A 25756-nucleotide genomic window follows, 5' to 3' on the forward strand; every position below is an offset into this window, starting at 1 on the left:
ACACACGGTAACACAACACAAATATTAAACCATATATTAAACTAGTACAAGTAATAAGATTGTATCTTGCAAGGTTCTGTCAGTAGTACAGTACTTGGTTTATAATTTATAGTTAAAAGTAGTTTAGAATTTATAGTTAAAAGTAGTTTATTTAATAAATAAACTGTTCATAAAGAGCTTTTTAATCCTTTAACACTCTTGGGTTTTGATACGCGGAGCTTTCATTTTAAATTCTATAGTAGTCACTTGTTGCTTTGAATTTTAATATGCTACATGACAATCTACAATTTTCAAGTAATAGAAAATGTACTTAAGGTCAGATGCCCTAATACTGTATTTCAGGTTATAAAGTATTTATAGTTAAAAATCTTAACCTAAGAGTAGCTTTATTCATCTCCAAAAAATATTAAAGAGATATACATTTAACAAATTGCTGGCACTGTAATTTTTTACATTTGTTTTTCTTGAAATATCAGAAAACATCAAGCTGCAATACAAAATGTTTAAGAAAGAGCCACTTTCATACAACATTAAATAACAGTATATTAAATTAAGAACAATTGAGCTTATGATGTACAGTACAGCAAAAAACTAATATTTTACTGTACTTTTTTTACTAATATTGGTATTTCATTTTGTTTGATCCAAGGATTTCTACTTTCCTTACTGCCATGAAATTTATTTTTGGAAACAGTCCGAGTAGCAAGGTTCTAGCAAAAGAAGTGCTCGACGTTTGTGCTTCAGTGTTCTTTGACACGGTGGTAACACCACGACCAGGGACAACATCAACTAAACAAATAAAAAATTTTAAGTGATGTAGGAATATTGGAGCTGTTTATTAGAAACGCAATCTTCCCAACTTATAAATTACTAAAAACATACATTGAGGTTGTATAAGACTAAAAAATTGTATAAAGTGTTTCTGAGCATGTCATCCATTTTATTCTTACTGAAAGTCTGAACTCAGCCTGGAAAAAGTTGTTGATGAAGTGGCAGGATGGTGCAACTTGGATTCTGTATTTCTAAACAGTTGGAGAATGTTGGAATTTCTAGAAAATTAGGATAATTGAACTCCTTGTGCACTGCACCTAAAACATCTAATGTATGAAACACATCACATTTTTCCATCATTAACTACTCTTTTACAATGTCTTCTTTCATCTTCATTTCACACTGGATTTGTAAAGCTACAGCTCTTACCACATTGTGCCCCAACAGACACTTCCATTTAAATATCAACATTTTTCATGTTAAAGTTTGCACTTTTTTATGAACATGTTTACAAGTGACAACTAAACAACTAGTTTTCTGTTCCTGTCTTTAAAAATAAATAATAATAAAAGTTAAATGAAACAAACTATCAGTACCATACAAAAAACTAATGTACCTTTTCAGAAGTGCTCTTCAGACCTGAAGTTTTTTATAATGGTCGCTCAAACTTAGTTTCTGCACTTCACCATTAGGTACTTTATGATTCAGCCAATTGCAGATTAAACTGTTCTTTGTGGGGAAGGGTGAGTAATATTTTTAAACAATTCAGCCTGTATTTATAATATTTAAATAACTGCATTAAATTACATAATTTTAGTATTATAGTTTTTTTAATTTTGTTTTTGAAGAAGAAAAATAATCCACTTATAGGCAGTGGGTATGGCATTGTATGTAAACAGGAATCATCCACGAAGGAAGACAGTTTCCGTCGAAGTGTTACTCTGCATTGAAAGTTTCAAAGACCTTTGATACGGATGATAGTAACAGGTGAGACTATACACATTGCAACATATTTCATGTTTGTTAAATCAGCATACGGTTAGTATTTACAATTGTATGTTCATTCTTAATTGCAGAAAAAGAACATGGTCATACATTTATATCAGGTCCTCCAAAGAAATACTGGACAGAGCAATAATATCATGGACACAAAGATTACACACTGGTATTGTACTAATATAAAATATTATTGTAATTACTATATATATAATTTAATATTTTCTTTAGTAGAATTATATTTATAACTGTGTCATTGTTTTTCTTTAGCAGTATAGAGATTTGAATAGGACAGGAAAACACACAGGTATGCTTTTTTAAAATGTTTATTTTATTTTTCAAACTTTTTGTAAATTCATATTGTTTGTTTCAGTTTGTAAAATTGATAATTTCAGAACTAACATTTTAATTAAAGATAAGTGAATGTGTAACCCCTTTAATGTTATCTGCTAAGACTGATAACATAGACACTATGGGACATGTTTTCTGCAAAAAAGGAAATGAAAATTAAAATTATAAAATGAAAGTGCAATCTCTCCGTTGCCATTTATTTTTTCCAATTCTACATGCAAAAATGCTGCAACGATTAAAAATAAAATGAAATAACAATTTTCAAAAATGAAAAGTAAAATGCAAATAAGCACTGGAGCCACTTGCTGCTCAATGAATTTTCATTTTCCACTTTGCATTTTCATTTTCAAATTCTCAATATATTGGCTCCAGCAGACGGCCATGACCCTGTAGTTAGGATATAGCGGGTTGGATAATGGATGGATGGAAACTCTCAATATGTAAATATATTTTAATTAGCCTGGGTCAATTTGTGGGGCTTAGCACATCAATTTCCCACAATTCTGTGTCTTCATAGTTGTAGATAGATAGATAGATAGATAGATAGATAGATAGATAGATAGATAGATAGATAGATAGATAGATAGATAGATACTTTATTAATCCCAATGGGAAATTCACATTCTCCAGCAGCAGCATACTGATACAATAAATAATATTAAATTAAAGAATGATAATAATGCAGGTGAAAAACAGACAATAACTTTGTATAATGTTAAATGTTAACGTTTACACCCCCCCCCCCCGGGTGGAATTGAAGAGTCGCATAGTTTGGGGGAGGAACGATCTCCTCAATCTGTCAGTGGAGCAGGGCAGTGACAGCAGTCTGTCACTGAAGCTGCTGTTCTGTCTGGAGAAGACACTGTTTAGTGGATGCAGTGAATTCTCCATAATTGATAGGAGCCTGCTGAGTGCCCTTCGCTCTGCCACAGATGTTAAACTGTCCAGCTCCATGCCAACAATAGAGCCTGCCTTCCTAGTTTGTCCAGGCGTGAGGCGTCTTTCCTCTTAATGCTGCCTCCCCAGCACACCACCGTGTAGAAGAGGGCGCTCGCCACAACTGTCTGATAGAACATCTGCAGCATCTTATTGCAGATGTTGAAGGACACCAGCCTTCTAAGGAAGTATAGCCGGCTCTGTCCTTTCTTGCACAGCGCATCAGTATTGGCAGTCCAGTCTAATTTATCATCCACTCGGGACTCTCCCCTGTTCCAGGCTCAGGTTGAAGATCCGCTGTAGAGGACCCCCCAGCTCCGATGCACAGACCTTCAGCAGTTGTGGCGATACTCCATCTGGACCCGCTGCTTTACTGGCACGTAGTCTCCTCAGCTCTATGCTCACTGTCACGTGAATTTGAACTTTTCACCTCCGTACTTTTTTTCACAATAAAACATTTATGCATACTGTAAGTGATCACTGTGGTGGGTTGGCACCCTGCCCGGGATTGGTTCCTGCCTTGTGCCCTGTGTTGGCTGGGATTGGCTCCAGCAGACCCCTGTGACCCTGTGTTCGGATTCAGCGGGTTGGAAAATGGATGGATGGATGTATGTGATCAGATTCCCCACTGTAGCTGCTTCTTTACCAGGTTCAAAAAATTGACCAGCAACTGAGTTCACAAGGTAGGACCCAGCATGAGTTTCTTCTACAAAAAGTTTCTTCTACAATCTTAGCTTTTTCATGTTAAACTTCAGTTACTTTTGATACTTAAAAATAGTGCTGTTTCTCTATGGCAAACTTAAATAGGCTTCACTTAATACATTCAGAATGTTCTATATGTATGTATGTTATAGTATGCCTTCTCAACTGCAAGGCAGATCATAAACTGAGGGTAATCTGTAGTCAGAGGGACAAGGAATAATTAGAATATTTCATTTAACTTGTGAGGTTTAGGGGGGTGAAAGTGAGGGTTAGAGCATTGTCTGTGCTCTAATATATTTAGGCATACATTTTAACATAACTAAGAAAGTACTTCTGTCAATTTAACATAACGTTACTAACTAACAAATGGTTCTTACACACACACTTAATTCTTGTCTCACTCTCCTAAACAATCAAGTCACCAAAACAACAGACGATTCAATCAAGAAATATAACTTTAATGATTTAATCATTTTGACCTTAAAAGAAGTTAAATGATTCTAATCATTACATACACAAAGTAAAACTAACAATTCTTTTTTTAACATTTTATTGATTTTATTAAAATCAAATAACATTCCATACAAGCAAGTAAAGTTTAACAAAACTAGGTTTGAAACAAATCAACCCCCACCCATGAGAAAGAGAGCTAGGCCAGCAGAGTAAAACTTTAATAACAGTAATAATTGTAAAACTAGCAATTCTGCTATAAATGTAATTTCATATACTGTGTACAACTCTTAATATCCTAATGATAATGGTAAGATTATTATGATTGATTAGCTATAGACATTACAGTCGTGATGAAGGTAATTTCAATAAAACAATTATCTGATCACATACACATACAAATATAAAGATAATATGAAACGATATAAAAATAATGCAATTAAAAAATATTTTTGCACCTTCTTCTTTCTGCTGCTCCCATTCAGGTTTGCTACAGCGGATCATCTTGTTCCATATCTTCCTGTTTTCTGCATCTTGCTCTGTTACACCCATCACCAGCATGTCCTTTCTTAAAACATTTCCATAAACCTTCTCTTAGGCCTTCCTCTTCTTCTGTTGCATGGCAGCTCTATCTTTAACATCCTTTTTCCAATATATCCAGCATCTCTCCTCTGCACATGTCCAAACCAACACAATCTCGCCTCTCTAACTTTGTCTTCCCTCTAATGTACTCCTTTCTAATCCTGTCCATCCTCGTCACACCCAATGCAAATCTTAGCATCTTTAACTTTGTCACTTCCGCCTCTGTCTCCTGCTTTCTGGTCAGTGCCACTGTCTCCAACCCATATAATAAAGCTGGTCGTACTACCGTCCTGTAAACCTTCCCTTTCACTCTTGCTGATAACTGTCTGTCACAAATTACTCCTGACACTCTTCTCCACCCATTCCATCCTGCCTACACTCTCTTTTTCATGTCTCTTCCACAATCCCCCTAACTCTGAACTGTTGCTCCCAATTGTTTAAACTCATCCACCTTCGCCAACTCTACTCCCTGCATCTTCACCATAGCACTGACTTTCCTCTCATTCACACACATGCATTTTGTCCCATTCCTACTGACCTTCATTCCTCTCCTCTCTAGAGCATATCCCCACCTCTCCAGGGTCTCTTCAACCTGCTCCGTACTTACTCTCGCTACATATCACGATGTCATCAGCAAACATCATAGTCCAAGGGGACTCCTGTCTAATCTCGTCTGTCAACCTGTCCATCACAATTGCAAATAAGAAAGGGCTCAGAGCTCATCCCTGATGTAATCCCACCTCCACGTTGAATGCATCCATCACTCCTACCGTAGACCTCATCACTGTCGCACTTCCCTCTTTCATATTCTGTACAACCCTTACGTACTTCTCTGCCACTCCTGACTTCCTCATACAATACCGCAGCTCCTCTCGAGGCATCCTGTCATAAGGTTTGTCCAGGTCCACAAAGACAATGAAACTCCTTCTGACCTTCTCTATATTTCTCTATCAACACCCTCAGAGCAAACATTGCATCTGTGATGCTCTTTCTATTCAAGCATATTTTGCAATTATATTTTTGGAATGATGTGTTCATTTCTAGAATGGTCAGAAAATTGAGTCTGGTTTGTTTAAATTTAATTCTTTTTGTTTATAAATATGAAATTAATTGATAGATAATGTTCATATTCATATTTGTTAATCATATATTTCTTAATGAGGTGGATTAAAAAAGAATTGTATAAATCATGGAAAAAGAACCATGAATGAAATGAAAGTTATGAATTTTGGAAGGTCTTCATAGTGAATAAAGTAATTACTAATGTATCACCTTATTTTAAAAAGTAATGAAATAAAAGTAAAAAAAATACTACTGTATCATCCAATTTTAAAACTTTATGACAATAAGGAGTCCAATCAAGTCATCAATCAACTACAGGGGAATGGGACATAACTTTAAGAGGAGGAGGTGGTGAAAATTGTAGAGAGGTACATTTTTTATATAATGAAACAATAATATGAAGCATCCCATTTTCACTTCAGTGTAAATAAATGTAAATTATGACGTAATAAAGGGTAATTTTTGTTATGTTAAATATTATAATTAAATAGCACATTAATTACTACAGAGCTACAATTATGTATGGTCTTCGGATTTTGTGAGATGGTTTTGCTTGAAGCTTGCAGTACAGAGGAGAAAAGATCAAAGTCACATAACTTGCACACATTTGAAGTGAGAAGTATTCTATCGATTGAAGAGGCTACAGCTATGAAGAACAAAGAATTGTGGGAAATCTAGGTGCAAAGCCCCACCCATTGACCCACACTAATTAAAATACTTGAACTTGAAAATGAAAATGCAAAGTGGAAAATGAAAATTCAGTAAGCACCATGTGACATCAGTGCTTATTTCTGTTTTATTTTTCATTTTTGCAGCTTCACTGCTGTTCAAGCTGAAAATTAAATTGAAAATGGTGTTATTTCATTTTATTTTAAATATTTGCAGAATTCTTGAGCAGTAATTTGAAAAATAAATGGCAAAAGAGAGATTGCATTTTTATTTCCATCCATCCATCCATTTTCTAACCCGCTGAATCCGAACACAGGGTCACGGGGGTCTGCTGGAGCCAATCCCAGCCAACACAGGGCACAAGGCAGGAAACAAGCCTGGGCAGGGTGCCAACCCACCACAGTGCATTTTTATTTTCTAATTTTAATTTTTTAATTTTAATTTTCATTTCCTTTCTTGCAGAAAATACCACCCATATAAACACTACTCACATGTCCTTACCTGAGTTTTATTCATCCCAAATGTCATTGACTATGTATGTGCTTTTTTGTGATTAATTTCTAGTGAATTATAGGAAAGACACAATGGGTCAGTTACAGTATGCTTTATGCTGGGGAAAATCCCGTGCTGATCTGGTCTTAGTATATATTTCTGGTATTGGGAGTTATCGCTGTTTCAGTGTGCCTCAAAGCCAAACCATTTTTTAAATTTATATTTGGACAGTAATATAATATGATACTGATTCAAATATAGTTAACTCAATGCCACAGAAAAAGACGAGCAATGCATGGAAATATTTTAATTGCATAATATAAGAACTACAAAAATATGGATCAGCATACATTTAACTATTAGTTTTTAGTCAAAAGACGCAGAGTCAGTGTCTCTTATTAAGACATCACTCGGCTGCCGGTTTGGACAGTATGCATTAAATAATGATGCTGCTAGTTTCCTCCATACTCTATTCCTTCGGAGTGTTGTGAAGGTATTTTTGTGAGTGTTCTCCAGATCTGATATGACATTTATCACACTATTATATTATTTTGTGCCTGTGCTTTACTGTGAGTTTTGTGCTGTGATGAGGAATTTTTTATGAATATTGTCCATCCTCCAACTATACGCTTTGGTGACCATTATTTTTAGCTTTTCTGTATTATCTGCATAATTGAGAAAATGAGTTACAGCCTGCTGATTAAGACCCCCCAACACCCCTCCCATACTGGCTCTAGGGTGTCAAGTGCATTTATTGACAATCTATAAACATCACGTAATTTTATATCAATATAAAATAAGCAAGGGGGTGGTCTCACATGGAAATTTAAACCAACAAACACTAGAACATTAGATTGAGGGGCGGTGATATGATGTACAAGTAACTTATGTATGTGTAGTGTGTGGAAAATTATGATGCTATTGAGAAAGGACTCGACATTTCAAATTTCATAACTGTAGCTGCAACAGAGCTACTTTTAGGTAGGATTGACACATTTCTAGGATCATAATCTAGTGGTCAGTCAGTAGAGGCAGATTAAATCTGATGTGATTCTCTCCATCCAGTTTGGAGATAAGGGGGGAGCTGGAGATCATTTAGGCAGGAGTTTTATCAACATCCTAAAATCCTGTTGTAGCTACAGTTGAATAATATTGCCTAATGCTCAAAGCAGTAACATGCAAAATATGTAAGTGACATTGATTAATTCTGTCATAATATTAGAAGAGCCTATAGCAATCGTAAAATCACATTTATGTATATTTACCTTAAGATAGATTAAAAAAATACCTTTTGGCTTGGGTGAACTGTGTGCAAGCAAAAGGTATGGTAATTGGGGGGTTGAATTCAGTACAACACCTGCATTACTTTTTTTCTCACATATGCCAGCTCTATCCTGATGGTAAATCATCATCCACCCATGAGCTGCAGAAAAATAATTATTCTTCTTATATGAGTCTACTGTTAACCTTTTGTTTCTTTACTTTCAATAATGATTTATTTGAATCTATTTGTTTATGTTTTGATGTTATTTTTCCCACCATATAAAAAAGTGCCTTATTTGTAAAACCAAAAAAAAGAAAAAGAAAAGGCAGAAGGAAGTTTTTATTTTCACAACAGTAAGGCACCTAAACCTGTTACGTACAGTATATATTTTATAGTTTTGTTTGTTAAATGATCACAGACAGAATATATTATTAACTATTTTACTATATTGTAGACAGAGGAAAGTGCTGTAAGGATTGAACCTTCAAGAACTGCAAACACAAGTTGATGTGAATGTGATCAGGAAATTTCAGACACTGGATTTGAGAGGCAATCATATGCAGAAAGTCAATCAGTTAATTTGAAGAATATAGAAGACATGGACTGCTCCAGGGAATTAAATGATGATGGTAACAACAGTCAATTTGGTGCAACTGACAGTACCACACATAATGAAAAATACATTGTTAAATACTATGCATAAATGTAATGTGCAATTTCAAAAGATAAAGAAATCATTGACAGTGAAAGAGAATTGTTTAATGGAAGCAAAATAACACTTGTTTATTCCTGTTTATATTTTGAAACACAGGTTAATAGGAGGTACTTTGCTATCTGTAATTAATGTGCACTATACTGTACAAGTAGAACCATCCTCAAATTATTTGTTTTTTAAATCTCTACAAACTGTACAAAAATGTATTAAATTTCACATACCTGTGTAAAGACCCAACCCACTGCTGCCATGTCTTGATCATCACGCCTTCTCTTAGTTCCTGTGGTCTCTCTTTGTCCATGTCTACTCCCTTGATCATCACTCAGCCTACATGGGCTTCACCAGAACCGCTTCAAAGCCCACGATCTTACTCCTCTTCAAATAACCAGTCTGGCCGAAGCTGCCCTTTCTGTTCTCTCATTCTACAAGTTATTATTGTAAAAGGACTTTTCTTAAAAGTTTACAAAAATATTAAAAATAATATTAAAATTCCTTATGAAAACATATGTGGCTACATTTTGGGGAAGCTTAATCTATTGTTCACATTTCATTTTCTGGACAATACTGATTGTTTAGTAAAGCTTAGGTCATCTTAAACCTAAAGGTTAGGTTATCCAAGAATTTTAATTTAATCACTTTGATTTAATTTTTTGCCAACAACAGATAAACAGATATAGGCAAGTTATGTAATCTCAGAATTAAATGAAGAGTGACCTTACAGGGATGCTATAGAGCAGATTCCAACATAATACCAGAAGAATCCAAAATAAAGGAAATTATGTCTTCTGCAATCCAGAAATAAATACAGATGGGAATATTCAACAAATGGAGTAAGGCATGCACCTACTGTAATTGCACAAATTAATACACTATTGCCACAGCAGTCTTTCCTACACACAATTGTGTCCCTGTCTGATACCAGTGCAGGTAGTCCACTTATTCGATCCAGTTTCTCTGCTTCTTATTGCTGTAGAGTCTAGACCATCTTCCAATCTAGTTCCTCTTACCCCTTCAGTACATTGAGTGAGCATTTGTCTCTAGGTTTCCATCTGACTCCTAGAAGTGCTGGGTGTCCATCCTGTGGAATGTAATAGGATTCTTTGTAGTTTACCCTGCAAACCTGGGTCCTTTTATAACATTAATTATTGTACGTATTTTATTGTTCAATTTGAGTACTTATAGTAGGCAAAGGAACAAGCATAGCTATTCCTGAAAATCAAAATAAATGTACACATTGTGTCAGAGTAGAGTAAGTTGCAGCCTATGTATGCTGATGGAGCTACATACTTGAACTACTTTTAGTGAGTTACAAGGAGTTATAAAATTTGAATTATTGGATACAGAAAATGGGATAGCCATATGTATTAAAATTCCCACACCTCTGGTTTTCTTTATATAGCTGGAATTAAATTTTTGACTGATCCAGTCTCATTGCAGTTGAAACTGGTCCTTACTTATTTAGTGAGGAGTATGCGCTGACTACAGCATGTTGTTGCACCTACCACACAACATTTAGTGAGCCTCCTGTAAAAATTCTGTCTTAAACTTTAGGCCTGTGATGTGGGAGAAGATGTTTTTCTTTTAGATTGTCTCTGAGGCCTTTGGTATTCCAGCTTACAAAGTTCAATTCTTGGTTCGAGAAATTCTGCTTCTGAATGTCTGGGAACATTTTGCAATCTTATGTACAAGCAATCTGTTATTTCACAATTTACCTTTAACACTGATTTCATATTGTTATTGTCAAGTAGTACGGCTAATGAGCATGCTATTATGTTGGCTCATAAAAAGAATAACATAAATACTATCTTGTTCTCTTTCCCCCATCTCTCCCCCATCTTGCCTTCCCAAGTGAAGCTAGACCAGACTTTATGTAGAGTTCCAGTTCTCTGAGATGCCAAGAGACGGGGCACTCCCAAAACAAAAAGAGACCCCCTGGCAATGGTGAGTGAGGATTAAGTTGAGATACCTTATAATAAATAGTACAGTCCAGATACAATAAACCTAGGGTAAGATATTAAACAGTTTCCTGAAAAAAGGAGAGCCGAGCTGTTGTGTCCAAATGGAATGCATATTACTAAAATGATGTGCTGACCGATGTGTATTTTATACTTTATATAGCGTCTTCTGTATACTTTATGTTCTAATTGTTCCCCCTTCTACAGTGTTACCAAAAGCAATTAGAATTGGTTTCATACATTTATATATAAAAGGTTATGCACATGTAAATATGGTTCATATAAACATAGAATATATATATAGTACTCTTATACTCAGTATATAAAGTACTCTATCCATCTACTCAACACACCCTCCTCACTTGTATCGTTTCCATCTTTATTCTTTTTTCACCCTGCTGTATAATCTTTCCCAGCTTGGTCCCTCTGTCTGTACAGGTGCTTTTCTACCTCCTTAGTATCTAACCTCTCATAGAACTCATCATATGCCTTTTCTTTAGCCTTTGCCACCTCTCTCTTCACCTTACACCTTATCTCCTTGTACTCTTTGTCTACTTTCTACATCTCTCTGACTATCCCACTTCTTCTTCGCCAACTTCTTCCTCTGTCCAGATGTCACGCCAAGCGCCCTTGTTACTGTCACCCTTACTACTTCTGCTGTTGTTGCCCAGCAGTCTGGTAACACTTCAGTTCCACTCAGTGCCTGTCTTACCTTCTCCCTGAACTCAACATTGCAGTCTTCCTTTTTCAACTTCCACTGTTTGATCTTTGGCTCTGCGCTCACTCTCCTCCTCTTCTTGATCTCCAACGTCCTCCTACAGACCACCATCCTAATCTGCCTAACTACACTTTCCCCTGCCACCTCTTTGCAGTCTTCAGTTTCCTTAAGATTGGCCCTCTTGCATAGGATATAATCTACCTGTGATCTTCCTCCATTCTTGTACGTCACCCCGTGTTCCTCCCTCTTCTTAACATATGTATTCACCACAGCAATGTACATCCTTTTTGCAAAATCCACTATCATCTGATCTTCTTCATTCCTCACCTTGACAACATACCTACCCGTCACCTCATCATCTCATCTTTTCCCTTCACCAACATGGTCCATTGAAATCCACCACTCTGTGTCCTTTGGGTACACTGTCCATCACTTCATCCAGCTCACTCCAGAAATCTTCTTTCTCATCCATTGCACACCCAACTTGTGGGGCATATGCACTAAAAACATTCATCATCACACCTTCAATTTCCAGCTTCATAATCGTCACTCTGTCTGACAATCTTTTCACCTCCAAAACACTCTTGACATACTATTCCTTTAGAATAACCACTTACCCCATTTCTCCTCCCATCAACACCATGATAGAACAATTTGAATTCACCTCCCGATCCACCTGGCCTTACTCCCTTCCATTGAGTCTTTTGCATGCACAGTATATCAGTCTTCCTTCTGTCCATCACATTAGCTAACTCTCTCCTTACCAGTCATACTGCCAACATTAAAAGTTCCTGCCCTCAGTTCCACTCTGTTTTCCTTCCTCCTCTCCTCCTGTCTTTGGACACGTCTACCCCCTCTTCTTCTCTTTCTTTGGTCAACAGTAGCCCAATTTCTGCCAGCACCCTGTTGGCTAACAGTACTGGTGGCGGCCATTGTTAACCCGCGCCTCAACCGAGCTGGTATATAAATCTGTATTATTGTCCAAATATGGATCTGGGAAAATTTTACACCGGATGCCCTTCCTGACATAACACTCCCCATTTATCTGGGATTGGGACCGGCACAAAGAAACACACTGGTGTGTGCATCCCCAGTGTCTGGGTTATACAAACCCCTGTATACACTTGTGTTAAATCTACTTCTCACTTTTGATTACATAATGATTATGCATATAGAAGTACATTTTATAAAATATACTACATTATAGCAACTGTAAAAGTGACCAAAAATGAAAAAAAGAGGTTGTAATTGTGTCAAAAGTGTTATATTAATGATTGATCAAGTTTGCAAGCAGATTTTTCTTTACATTGCACAGACACAATATGACTCCTGTGCATGTTTTAAAAGATGTTAGAATCAGTATTTTTAGCTGTTTTTCTTCTTCTTTGGGAGAGCATTGAAATACTGACTGAATTTGCCAATGGTACTGCTTATAGTGATACATTACATCACTCTGATTAATGTTTATTAACTCAGGAACAGAAATGTTTCAGTTTGTATTAATTTTCCATGAGTGAATTATTGTAACCATAGTATGCTGGTGATGTAACTAGGGAAACATTGGAACAAGCAAACTTCAATTAGCGTGTTTCATTTGTGGACACAACAAGTTGTACCTGTTCTATTCTAATGTCAATGCCTTTAACTGAAAACCATCAGTACAACTGAGCAGATCTGACCATCTTAATGCCTCCTACCACCCTATGATGGACTAAGTACCACCTCTTACTCAAGCCAGAAATTTTTTATGTGTTGGTGTTTTTTTGTTATATATATAACATTTATATTTTTCTTGAAGTTGTGTAACAAAGCATTTCACTACAATCCCTGGCATCAGCTACTGTGACAATAACATCTTATACCGCAAAGACAATCACATAGTTTGTAAAGGATCATAATTCATTTGACCCATGGAGCTTCTTAAATTCAGTTTCAAAAGAATATTCCTTCCTCTCACCAGTACATCAAACTTTTCACCAAGCATTAATTACTGCTTTTCTAAAAAAAAACATCCATGATGTTAAGGTACTCTGCAAACCTTTAGCTAGAAGGACTGAGAAAGTGCTTCCTTCAGTAATATCACAAGATCAAAACAGATTCATAAAAGTCAGACTCTTAGCTTTAAAATGATCTTTCGACGCAGAATATGCTTTGACTAATGAATTGGACTATCTGTTTACCACATTGCACAAAATCAGGTTTGGCCAAAATATATCTACATGAATAAAATTACTAGTTTAGAAGCCTTATTTTACACTAACAGCACAAACTCAGACTACATTAGACTAGAATGTAGTACTTGACAAGGGTGCCCTCTATCACCATTGCATTTTGCAATAGCCGTTGAGCCATTGGCTATTCACTTGTGAAATATATCAGAGAAGCGCCCAAACAGAAAATATAACTATACGCATATGATATGGTACTTTATATATCAGACCCATAAATATGTTTACCATTAGTCCTTAGTGCAGTGATAGAATTTCAAAAGACACCTGGACTCAAAATTAATTTGAATAAAAGTTTATTTTTTCCATTGAACTTTGAAACATACCCCATTACTAGACTGGGCACCTATCCATTCATTCCATGAAAAACAATTTAAGTATTTAAGATAAAATTTGCAGAATCAGTACTTTCAAGATGAACATCCTTTCTAAGCTTCTATTTCTATTTCAGAGCATCCCTGCATAAATCAATAAATCATTTTTTAAGAAACTAGACTCAGTTATTACTTGATTTATTTGGAGTTTGAGATGGTCCACAGATTTAAAAAAGCAACACTACAAATATCTAAAGTAGAAAGTGGTATGGTACTACCTAACTTTCAATTTTATTACTGGATTTCAAATATACACACTTTAAAGTCTTTAAACACAAATGTATGTATTTATGACAGTCTGCTTAGCAATAGAAAAAATCTAGCTCTACTTATTAATTTGCCCTGTTTTGCACTCCAATAAATACTTTTGTCAATAGATCAATAATTCAGTTTTCCACCAATCGTATGAAATCAATGCAGGAGGCAATTAAATGTGGACAAGCTTTTATCTGTTGCTTCTTTCCACAATAATAACCTTTTTCAACCTTTTCAAACGTACTCAGTATTTAATCTTTGGAAAATGTTCGGGATTAAGACACTTAGAGAACTGTATATAGACAATGTGTTTGCATCTTATTAACAATTACACTTCAAATGTAACTTTCCAGCAACACAATTTTTCCACTATTTTCAAATTAGAAATTTAGTTAAAAGGAACCTATACAGTTTTCCAGATCACTTGCCCATTTCAGTCACAGAGGTAATACTACTGTACAATTCCAGTGTATTTCAATACAGTTTCTGTATATTTCTTTCTCATAAGGGTGGTTAGTTGTCTTTTTTATTCACTCCAGAAACAGTGTGACCAGTACAGAGCACCCCGGAGCCCAAGACTCCAGACACAATTGCAAAGTCACAATTCCAGAAGACAAATCCAGTTATCTCCCTTTACACTCTAACAGGCAAAACTTATCCTGTTCTTTTCCAACTTTAACTCTCCAAGTGAGGGATGCTGAACCCAGTAGCACTTCTGATGCCATGGCACTGCATGATAGAAACATTAAAAGGCCACACTGTAGATGCCCATGACAGGGAGGTCCTCTCCCAGGCAGCATCCCCTACAGCACCCAAGGGCAGAACTGCCCTTCTGTACTGTAAATTCCAGGTGAACCCGTTTATAGCACTGACACCTCTCACTGAGGGGGATCAAATGCTCTTAGATTCCAGTCGCCCCTTCCCCCTCCATTAATTTTTCCTCCCAACTGGAATAGAAACGTAGGATTTTTCCAGCTGGGTTTCACCTCCAATCTTGCACTTTCCATTGCAGCGAGCTGCCTGCTGTTGGGGTTTATTCTCAACCACACTCGAGATGGCTGTCCACGCACTCCTTGACTTAAAACAGTTAAGCTAAAACTGCACAAACTATTGTTATCATAAGGTACAACTGAACAGTTTAAATAGTATGCAGTATTTAGGATCCTAAAGCAGAGTTACAGGGGAAATCTTTTTACTTTTTTAGTTGCACGTGATGGTGCTTTAAGGGAATGCCGTGTTTTGAGGATGTCTGAACATATGAGATCAAGTGTATGCTTTCTTTTTTGAAGATGCAGTAGGGATGAACAAGTAAGACTGGTGACTGTTTAGTCTTTCTTTTGTGTCTAAGTGGGTTGTCGAAGTGAATTTTGAAGTTAGGAGATGGGAAATACACTTTCCTGGTAGGAAGACTGTCAAAAATGTAGAGATTGAGATTAGCTGGGTATTTAGATGAGCTGTGCTTTAATTATGTCAAAAAATGTGTAACATGTCAAAAATGGTAAATGCAGATCCACACTCTAAAAAGCTGCAATTTAAGCTGATTTAATTACACAAGAACTTAGGTTATGTGCTACAGTGGTGGGCACTTCTCAAGGACATTCTGTATACACAATACATGCCAACAAATTTCAAACATTTCTCATAAATGCTTATGTTTCCTCTGGGAATTCAGCACATCTGAAGCCAAAGGCATATGTGTCTTGGTGAGTAAGTTTATCAGTGCAAAAAGAAACAATGGCATTACAGAGCTAATAAACAAATTCATGCTTTTGTGGTGGTTTCATTCAATGGGGCACATCCCTGATCTATAGAACTGCAACCCTGTAATTTATAGAATTTCCAACAGTGCTGCAGAATGTTACTTTTAAAAGTAACTTAGGTTCCTTGCTTGTTATACAACAAACTTCACATTTCAATGGCTAGCATTTATTAACTATATTGTTCCTAAGCTTATGTATGAACGTAGAAACAGAGTATGTTTAGTCCTTAATGTGCCATGATGTAAATAACATCCATACCCTTTATTAGGGATGCACCGATACCGATTCCAGTATCTGGTATCGGCCTCGATACCACATTTTCTACAGTACTCGTACTCGTTAAAAGTCCCCCGATACCGGGGGACCGATACCACGGTCTGAGAAATGTCTATGTTTGAGCGGCGTGTAAGGGGTTAATCACAGGCGCCGAGTGCCCGCCCCCAGGCCCCGGCTGCAGCTCAGAGCGGGAGAAGGCGAGGCGAGACATGTCAGCCGTGTGGAACTATTTCAAAGTGAATGAAGACGACAAAACAAAGGCGGACTGCAAATTGTGCTCAGCGAAATTGTCCAGAGGAGGCTCAAAAGGTAGCGCATTTAACACAAGTAATTTAATCAAGCACCTAAAATCCCAACACGACAACGAGTACAAAGAGTTTACCCACGCTTCTAAACCAACACAACCCACGCTGCAGCAAACTCTTGCAAGACGAGAGAAAATGTCCAGAGACAATCCACGTACTGTGAAAATAACACAGGCAATTATCGAGTACATTGCATTGAGTGACCAGCCAATCTCGGAGGTAGAAAATGTGGGATTCCTGCGTCTCCTCCATGTTCTGGAGCCCAGATATGATGTCCCAAGCCGCCGCTACATGACTGACACGGAGCTGCCTAAACTACACGACTCCGTGAAAAAACATATCCACAGCCTACTGCAAGCCTCCTCTGCGTTTAGTTTCACCACGGATATTTGGACAAGCAGTGTTAGCCCCGTGTCGCTAATTAGCCCTAACCTCCCAGTGGATAGACGAGAGTTTCACGCCGCAACGAGCCATATTACATGCGAAACAATTCCGCGGCTCGCACACCAGCCAGGCTATAGCGCATGTGTTTGAGGAAATGCTCCATACATGGGGTATACCTAATCATGTTTTTATTAAGTACTCGGTATCGGCGAGTACTGAAATGCAAGTACTCGTACTTGTACTCGTTTTCCAAAAAAGTGGTATCGGTGCATCCCTACCCTTTATCCATCCCCAGTGTGAGCCCCTGAAGATTTAAGAGATGAACACTGGCCATTGCACCACCAGATCACACTGTTTCAACATGTCTGTAGCAAGTAACTAGAACAAAACTAAACTGACACTATTAATAGGTTTCTGTTACTGCAAACTCTTTTCTGATTAGTTGTTACATTGAGCCTTGCAAGGAATCAGTGTACTGACTATTGCATTTGTTTCTTGCCTTATACATAGTGCTGCTATGATGATAATTGGCCCCCAGTGACTCTTAATTGGGTAGATTTAAATTTACCCTTCAGCACATGCTGAATTAATGCATAACTCTAACTTTCTTGGCATGTGATTGCACGCTATGCGTGTACTATACCTCTTCCTTACTAGATGTTGCCAGACTGCGAGAGCTCGTGCATGATGTTACACCGACAGCATCAGGCAATGCGTTTGTGAAACAATGAAATACTTAATGCATTTTTTTTTGAATTGCCAGAATATTCTTTCATACCGTGTTTCCCCGAAAATAAGACAAGGTCTTATATTAATTTATCCTCCAAAAGATGCGCTAGGGCTTATTTTCAGGGGATGTCTAGTTTTTCCATGAACAACAATCTACATTTATTCTTGAACAAAAATCTACATTTCTCACTATTATAAAAAAAACTCTTGGAAGGAGACGATACGTGATTTTCTTGGAGACACTTTAACAACCCACAAGACAAGGCAGTGAGACAAAAGGACAGCTGCCCCACAGGCTTTTAAATGATCGACACGCAGTGCGACAAGCAGAAGACACAGCTCAGCAGCAGTAAGACAGCGGCTGATCCGACCGCGCAGCTTGCGTTCAGCCCCACCTTCACAACGCGAGCGGCAGAGACACAAAAGTGGCTGGCACACAAAGCAAGCCAGGGGCACAACCCCCTAGTATTCTTGAACAAAAATCTACATTTATTCAAATACAGTCATGTCATCATCTTCTGGAACATCATCATAACTCTCTAAACCCCAAATTCCATTATGAATTTCTTGCAACTCCATTTCCTTTAGAACAATTGGCCCCAATCTCTCATGTCTATCAACAGAGCTTTCCTTAAATGAGCACCTGTTGTCCTTGTCCATATCCAACTTCTCTTTGCAGAAAGCAGTAAGTTTTTGCCCTGGGACTGCTCCACAATTCCTTTCTTGTACTTGACAGAATAGCTCTTTCTCTTTGCACTCATCTTGTTGGGGGGGTCAAAATACTGGTATTATTTCCTGTTCATCTGTGTACATACGGTAGCGGTACACATTTATCGCTCACCCAAAGGCGCCTGCGCCGGATCGTAACTAGGGCTCATTTTCAGAGTAGGGCTTATATTACTAGCATCCTGAAAAATCATGCTAGGGCTTATTTTCGAGATAGGTCTTATTTTCGAGGAAACACAGTAGTAACACATATCTGTTTTTTTCTTTAAGTAATGCAGATATTTTTACTTCAGTAAAGTAAGTATTGTGTTAGGTTATTTGTTACTTTAAGAAGTGATCTGACTACGTAGCACATGTTAATTTTAACTTGACTGGCAGTATAGGTCTTATTACCGGAGACTTTATGCCTGTAACATCAATAGTCTGCCTTTGAGTGGGTATATGGCTTACAATGTAAATGAGTAGAAAATTGTTTAAACATGGGGTTTTAATTATTTCCTTTAATAAACCAGAGTATTTTATGTTTTTCATGAAATAACATTAAACTCTAATTGTCTCTTTGTGGTCTGTAACTGTAAATCATTGAGTTTCACTAAAACACTTACTCTTATATGAGAGGGAGAAAAAAAGAAAAGCTAATCAATTTGACCAAAAAATGCAATTTGAGCGTAACTCTTAGATACTGTATTTCTGAGGGTAAAAAATGATACTGAAATTTTCTGTGAATTATTTCTTTACCTAGGCTTAGGCAAGGGGTATTTACTCTGTTACTCTCATATGTTCAAAGATGTACATGTAAAAGATAAAAAGTCTTTTTTTCCCATATTACTTTACAATGAGACATTAATGTTTGAAGTTCTATTAGTTTCCATTTAAATTTACCATATCAACTTCCCTGCTACTTGCTACCCTGCTACCCTGCTCTGGATAAGTGAGTTTAGAAAATGTGATATATCAGAACAAAGTTTTCACACTATTTACAATTTTTGTTACTAGTTTTTTCACTGTTTAAAGTTCAATTTTTTTCTTTCTTTAGCCTGGCTATGCCTCATAATCACGTAAATAATGTGCCTTTACTAGTAAAGCAAAAGATGAAACACATGTAAACTGTGGGAAAAGGCTTATGGCCTCTTTCATCAAGGCTAGATAAACATTGCAAGACATCAGACTGAAAGTTTTTTTCTTTTTTTATATTTTATTTATAGAGCTACAAGATTAGTCACTAACTTAACTGGCCAATAATAGTCTAGTATACTGTAGGACTGTAAGACTTGGGTCAAGCTCAGTTCATTGGGTGAAAATGAGAAAAGCTTCATATTTATTCATATGATTTCTTGATATTAGTTAATAAAATCTGTTAATGTTTTATTCACAGTTCTTTGTTCTTTGTGTTAAAAACAAAACACATTCAGGCCTGATTGCAGATTAACATACATTAAGGTATGAAATGTAAGGCTATTTTGTACAGGCTTCTTAAGATAGCCTATTAACTGTGCACTTATCTTTGTTTGGAAGCTAAGCATTCTTAATTACAACACTGACACTCTCCAAAAAACCTACAATAGCAGCTTTAACAAATATAAATTATATAATTTTCTAAATGAAAACAGCCAAAAATTATTACTGTTGCTCTATCTAAAATTAGAGCTGAATTTGGCAACCTTTCACCATCTAGTCTTTCCATTCTTTCCTAAGTAAAAAAAAGCATTCTTTGCTCATATAAAAACAAAGAAAAAAGATACAGCATGATTGAATATTTAGAGAATAGTCTGAAATGAAGCTGACCCCTTGAAGATTATCCGAAACCCTGTGAATTCTAATTTTACCTTTCTTAATTATATATCTTTCTTATGTACAGTAAGTGTTCATTATTTATTTATCTTTGGTATACTATTTATTACTATTCTTATCAACGTTTTTAAATTTAATCTACTGAAATCCTTTTTTTTATTCCATATCAACTCACACTACTGTTTAATTAAAAATAACTCATTAAAAACTATTTGACATACATATGTAAAATTAAAAAACAGGCCCATAATCAGTAATGTAATTATCTTATAGAACTCTGATAAAATTCCCAACACACATAAAGCTGTGGTTAAAGAAATATCACCTTTAGCTGTGTCTAAGTGTTCAGTGCTTAACAAGTTTAGATCAAAAATGGTGATAATTCAAAATATTTAAATTCCTGGAGGTGCTGCCTCAAGAAAAAAAATGTTATCATGTTATATTTGATCAAATATTTGTTAGTCTGCTACAGTTAAGCACCTGCTGTGTCAAAAGTAATGCTAAGGGACTTCTGTTAGCTGAAACCAAGATCCAGTATCATGCCCAGGTTTATCTAGTGGGAGGCCCTAACCAGGTGGTGCTACATTTTTTGTGCCTTGGCTTAAAAATGTTTAGGAGCCCCTGCCCTAGAGTATGCCTTCTCCAATTCCATCCTAAAAAAATGAAAAATTCCCACAATAATATATATGTGAAAACAAAGAGTTGTTCTACAGGTACTGTTCTAGGCGAATGACCTTTTTTTGACTGTCACCACAACTTCTTAGGTCTTGAAAGGGACTATTTATATGCTATCTGCCTGACCTCCCCTTGAGAAATGAGAGAAGTTGTTCCAGAGGAATTTTGGACATAATCCTAAACTGATTTCTGGAAAATCCAATTACATTGACATTTTAATCAGATCAGACCAGCCCTTCTTCATATTCATGCCTTTCCACATTTCATCTTCATTCCTCTTGTGAGCATTGAAGTCTCTCAGTGAGACGATGTCTCCCGTAAGCTGTTCTTTTCAATTACCAAACCCACATTCTTTAACCATTCAAATAGATCTTTGGCACAAACACTCCAATAATGACATTCTCCTCTCCTATTCTCAAAGTCACAGTGTGAAAACAAATTTCATCACCAGCATAAACTGTGACTGCAAGGTAGTCAGGTATCCGAGAGTATTCCTACACAAACCTGAGGCCACTCTTGTAAGACAGCTTTGCTGTACAAAGAGATCACTCTGATGAAAAGAGTCTGGTTATAAACTATTGTGTGCAAAGATGTGTCTTACTACTTGTCAGCCCCATGCACAAATTCCAGCTTCATTCCAAACACCAAAGTTTGAATCCCCATGAATCTTTGAATTCATGGGATAAGCCTTCTGTATTTTTGTATTTAATTTAATTTATTTTTAAAAATTTTCATTTCAAAATAACTTATAAGATGGCAAACACTGACAAACAAAACAGTCAGTCCAATCAGAAATGCAATCAATCCCATACACTGTATATCACAGAAAGAGTTAAGGCTTTGTGACACCAGTAGGGAGAGTACCAGCCACCCAAACTGACACAGACAGACGCAGGAGGCACAAGTCCAAGCACATAGATTTTATTTTTCTTTTCCCTTGTGGGAAATGTCTTCCCCGTCTCTCCCACACGCACAACAACACAGTCCCAAAAGCAACACACTCTCTTTCTTTTCTTCTCTTTATGTTCGTTTCCTCTTTGTTTTCCTCCACTCCTCGGCAAGCTTTGTTTCCCTACTTTTGACTCTGGCTCCTGAGTAGTGACTGCTGACTCCTTTTTTAAGGCACCCAGAAGAGCTCCAGGTGCTTGTTGACCAAATTCCGGCAGCACTTCCGAGTGTGGCAGAAGAGCTGCTCTCCAAGGCTCAGCAGCAGCTGCAGCACCCCCTGGCAGCACCCACGATCCCAAAAGGGCTGCACCAAACTCCAACTCCTTTGAAGCCCTGCGTTAATCCTAGGCACCACTGCAACCCAGGGGGGCTGCCATCTAGCGCTCCGGGGGAGGTAACACTCTGGCCATGCTTGCTCCCCCAGTCCTTCCAGCGTGGAGGCGCCCGGCCATCCGCCACAGTTTGTAATTTAAAACCACACAAAAAAAACATACCCAAGGCTAAGAGATACTTAATAATAAAAAGAGGCTCATTGTGTTATACATTCTCATATTAATTAAAAGAATAACATAGACATTGGCAGGAGTAGAGCAGACTTACAGTATTTTAGAATAACATAATGAAGTTCTACACACACACACACACACACACACATTTTTTAAAAAGAGTTGATTACTGAAAGTCCCGATTCCAGTTATAGTTTAGAGTAAGACATTCACAAGAAGAGACAGGGAGCTAAAAGAGAAAAATAAGTAATGTTCAAGGTGAATGGGAAACACAGAAAGCTGATTTAAAGGGTCACTTGTATTATTTGAAAGGAATCTCAAAGCATGATTGACCAATTCCTCATATTTTTTCTCTGTCTACATGTACAAGATGGAGGTAAACAAAATTAAAAGTAACTTTGAATTTTGACACCTTTGGCAACTGTCTGAGACAGTTTTCCTTGTCACTCAATTCTTAAAATAGAAATGAAATGTTCTCTTCCAAAATTAAAACTACAGGAGTACTATTTTGAGAGAGCTGAAAATTGATATGTCTTTTTTATCTCCTGTGTGTCTTCATTCTCACTATGGCACAAAAAGTGAAGACCTGTAAGAAATTATGGTTTGAAATAGAGTGCCATCCCTGGATTGGGGTAATTGCCTGATAGCTTTTGTCTTTTCTGGAGAACCTTCCTGTTTTGACCATCAGGTGACATAGACAGTCTATTGAAAGGTAATAAGAAAGACATATCCCATTAATTAACGTTATTTTTCCCTTTTCATTTTCTCAGTTATTTGTTAACCTTTGTTTAGCAACCTTTTTTAAACAGATAACTATGATTATGGTAGGAGAAAGGACTTGCTCAGCATAGACCATAAGAATAAGTTTCTGGGGAAAGGAGATCAATCAACTCAGTATACTTGATCAGCTCCTGTAAATTTGTTTTCCATAAATTAATCTCAAGTCAAGATTTGAAGGTTCTAAATGTGCTATGATCCGCTCCAATGTTTGTACCCTGTGCAGGCCAGCACACATTTCTATAAAAAATGTACAAGTTGCTAAATAATGGCTAATAACTCACTGGAATAAATGAAACAAAAAACATTACAATTAAAATTACAACAGGCAAATAAAGTACAGAGTCAAAAAATTGGGAGAATTGTCATAATACTACATCCAAGCAACATCTTTATGCCAGCATAATGAATACTCACAGTTGTACAAAAATGATTACTGCTTCAGTCGTGTTTGTTGTGGATGAAATTTAGAACAGCAGTAAAGCAATCAAGCAAAGGTATTTAATGTAATACAGTACCAGGAATCTGGGTCAAAATAAAGGCAAAAGTGAAAGTTATTCAATACTTTAAATTTGTGTTTTTGGAGAGTCTTTCTTTATTAAATAAAGTTTGGATGTCCCATAAAGTATGCCACACTCTTAAACAGCATCAATCCTTGATACATTGTGAATGTGTAGGCCACGTGACTGTATAGGACATTATTGGTATAAACAACATGCCAGCACCCATAAAATTAAACAGCAGACAAAAATGATTAATTATAAAAAGAAAATATTGCAAAATTGTCCCATTACATTCCTAACAATCCTGCCTTACTTGCTTTATGAAAATACAGTTCAGTGCTTAGTGGCTATGTCACAGGTCTCTGACTCCCATGATAACCAGTTCAATCACCACCTCTGACTCACTGTGTGACTCTTAAACAAGTAATTAACCTGCTTCTAAGCACTTGAACCTTAAATACACATGTAGATAGGCATGTTACAGCTCTTGTTTGGGTACTTGTGACGATGCGGGTTCTGCCCCATGCTCCCTTCTTGCTTTTGGGAGCCCTTGAACCCGACACCGTCGGTAATGTCACCGATGAGCTTGGCAGTGAGGTGCAACAAATGGAGCAAGGGGATGGTCCAAAAGTGCTTTTACTAAAACCAACAACATAGTGTCCAAATAAAGTGCAGTGTAATTTCCATAAATAAATAATCCTGTAAAAACAAGTGATGAGTGGAGGTTAGAAAAAACAATAAAAAAAACAACAAGGTTAAAACTATGGCATGAAGCAGTCTCTCTAAAATATCCAAAGCACGGTGCCTTCTTTCTACCTGGCAGCTCACCTGTTTCTCCCATCGGGCTTTGCAACAGGAGAGTTGCCTACCTGCAGGTGCAGCTGCCTTCCACTTTGGTCCGGTAGCCCTCCAATCCCTGGCTACGTCGGTCTCCAATCCGGACCAAGACTTGGGTTATTTCCCCAGCGGCCAGGGCGCTCACGCTGGGGCTAAACCAGCCCAAAGCCTCCTCGACTGCCGCTGCCTTTCGATGGCCAGTCGTCGTCGTCACCAGTCGCTCCAGCTCCTTGATCGCTCAGCTGGAGCGACCGCTTCATTCAACCCCATCGAGTGTCGGCCAAACACTCTTCGGCAGGGGCTCACCTCCCAGCTGCCTGCCTTCTCTCAATCAAGCCTGCTCTCTCTCGCTCGCTCTCCTTCCCCCTTACTCACACCGGCTCCCTCTCCTCGCTGCTTCTTGCCTCCTTCTTCCATGCAACCTCTGTCTCTTTCTCTTTCTTTCCTTTTCTCATTTTTTCATTCTATCCTGCTAGTTGCCTCACGCTTCTACTGTATATATTATGGGGACGTGGATCAGCTGTGGCAATCAGCAGCTCCCGGTAACAATTACGGATGCGGACGACTCCTCACCTGTGCACTTAAGTGAGGTTCGCCCGCATTCACAAATATCCCTCATTAATTTAGGTATGTTTACAAGCCTTACGTTTTACTCTGTTGGCCATGCTCTCTCTCTCAGGGGTGGGGGTCGACTTGTTTTTTTTCCAATCCTATTATTTATAAAAATTGATTTGTATGAATGATTACAATAAAATTAATAAAAAAAAAAAGAAAGTGGATATCATTGTATTTTATAGTGAGGTACTAAATCTGTTAAATAACAAAGAAAATGTAAAACTGCAGTTAGGTGCAAGTTTTATTCAAGTTATTTGGAATAACATGAAAGTACTATAAAATTTTGATATGCTTCTTTTTGTAAAAATGTTTTTTTTTTTACAGTGAAACATGATTCAGTGTTAGAACATTATTGTCTGGGTATTGCTGTGAGAGTTAATCCATATTAACAAAATTTAGAAAAA

The 25756-nt window shown here is 37.1% G+C and overlaps 1 protein-coding gene across 11 annotated transcripts in view; it reads left to right on the forward strand.

Moving 5' to 3' along the window:
• The window catches only part of slc7a2 (solute carrier family 7 member 2), a 277877-nt gene that overhangs the window by 97438 nt on the left and 154683 nt on the right, over window positions 1-25756 (forward strand). The window contains exons 3-6 of one of the 11 annotated variants that reach the window (XM_028802059.2): window positions 1671-1758; window positions 1848-1936; window positions 2038-2074; window positions 8730-8904. The exons of 7 other annotated variants lie outside the window; for them this stretch is intronic. The gene's annotated coding sequence lies outside the window, so the exon portion shown is untranslated. Of the gene's footprint in view, window positions 1-1670; window positions 1759-1847; window positions 1937-2037; window positions 2075-8729; window positions 8905-10908; window positions 10932-25756 lie in introns of those variants that run through there. 3 more of the 11 variants (XM_028802061.2, XM_028802062.2, XM_051928289.1) reach the window with 3 other exon arrangements.

This window comes from Erpetoichthys calabaricus, chromosome 5, assembly GCF_900747795.2.
Source record: "Erpetoichthys calabaricus chromosome 5, fErpCal1.3, whole genome shotgun sequence".
Lineage (NCBI taxonomy): Eukaryota > Metazoa > Chordata > Cladistia > Polypteriformes > Polypteridae > Erpetoichthys > Erpetoichthys calabaricus.